The sequence below is a fragment of the Cricetulus griseus genome, assembly GCF_003668045.3.
Source record: "Cricetulus griseus strain 17A/GY chromosome 1 unlocalized genomic scaffold, alternate assembly CriGri-PICRH-1.0 chr1_1, whole genome shotgun sequence".
In the NCBI taxonomy this organism is placed as follows: domain Eukaryota; kingdom Metazoa; phylum Chordata; class Mammalia; order Rodentia; family Cricetidae; genus Cricetulus; species Cricetulus griseus.
This window is the reverse complement of record NW_023276807.1, coordinates 42,726,390-42,728,092: the sequence shown is the minus strand read 5'-3', so window position 1 is coordinate 42,728,092 and position 1,703 is coordinate 42,726,390. Positions and strand designations below refer to the sequence as shown.

Genomic DNA, 1,703 nt, shown 5'->3' with positions numbered 1-1,703 from the left:
TGACAACTAACTGGGGCCATTGTAACTGCCTCAAGAGACAGTGCCTCCTGATGGCTAAAGACTCTACCAGGTCCTGTCCCTTAGAGGACAAACCACTCCTTGCCTTGTAACACCGAGAAACAATCTTCAAATGCACGCACCATTGTGGAACATACACAAACAATTGTTCTAGCTGTAGCATTTGCCTCTGTTACAGAGATGACCTGTGAAATGAGATGAAAGTTCCTTCTTTGAATATGCTAAGTTTAACAACCATGGAGTCTCTGCAGTCACGAGTATGCTGGGGCTAAAGAAGAGGCTTCCCTCTAGTGTCCTTCGCTGTGTTACAAAAGAAGGTCTGGTTGGACCCCAATGAGACCAATGAAATGCCAACTCCCATCTGCAGATCTGGAAGCTGATCATCGGAAGTTGTGACTGTCCTTTTGGGGCTCTGTAGGGAGTCACCCTAGCCCCGCCCAATAGTCCTGGGGCAGGTACCAGGTGGACCTGGGGACTCGCCCATAAGGGCGGGGTGGGATGACGTAAAGGGGGCTTCTTAAAGGACTGCACATGGGGACGGGGCTCTCTCTTTGTTCTGGCCGCGCTGGCTGGGTTCTTAACCTAGCTCTGGCCTGTGTTTCACCCGGCTGTGCTTGGAAATAAAGAGACCTTAATCCAATAGGGCTCGATGCCAGAAAAACACGTTGACTCAACGGAAGGACAGGCATCTGGTCATTGGGAAGCAGAAGGGTACTGCCAATGCTCGAATGTCTGAGAAGGTGACCTGGAGGAGAAGAATGCAGAGCCTGAGCTGACTTCTCAGGAGATACTGTGAGTCTAAGACTGACCACTGTGTGTATCAGAGCCTGTACCTGAAGGTCAAAGAGAATGTCTTCAAAAACAAGCAGTTTCTCATGGAGCAAATCCACAGGCTGAAGGCAGACAAAGCCCACAAGGAGCTCCTGATCGACCAGGCAGAGGTTCATAAATCTAAGACCAGGGAAGCATGAAAGTGCTGGAAGGAACACCTCCAGGCCAAGAAGACTTTGTCCAAGGAGGAAGAAAGCAAGAAATAAAACTCCCCTCATGTCTGTACATAGCAGACAGGCTGTGGCCTCATATGGATCAGTCATTAAAATAAAATAAACTTAACAAAAAAGAAAGAAAACCAATTTGATTTAGGAATTGTGACTTTCTGCCATATTTAATCCTCTTTGGTGATCTGGCTTCTGTGAGAATATACCATAGCTTTTCTAGATCTCCATGAAGTCACTACTTAATACTGGCATGCATCTGTGATGGGGCTATAGAGCCCTAGTGAGGCCCAAACCACTAGCATAGATTTATAAACCATGTTGTCCCATCAAGGCAATTGAACCATTTAAATAGCATTAGAAGTAAAATGGACAGAAACTGCAGACTTAGTTAGTTCTAAATGCATGAGATAGGTGCTAACCGGATTGTCTTCACAGTCTACGTGTGCACTGTGTGTAAACCATCCAGCAGTCTTCTGGTTTTCAATGACTGTAAAGCATCACAATTAGTAGGCGCTGTGGAAAGCCCAGTCGAGGTGAATATTTACACAGATGTCTATATGTAACAGGCACCCAGTAGTGAACAAACACAAACGAACTTTGGTAAACTGTATATAATGTGGCCATTCATTTTGCAGCACCATTGCATGCATAATTTATGACTCTGTCCTGTGTGCCTTGATGATTTGA

At 45.8% G+C, this 1,703-nt stretch overlaps 1 pseudogene; it reads left to right on the top strand.

Moving 5' to 3' along the window:
- The first annotated feature begins 277 nt into the window (after window positions 1–277).
- On the top strand, window positions 278–1,055 carry LOC100773650 (annotated as a pseudogene).
- Window positions 1,056–1,703: the final 648 nt, after the last annotated feature.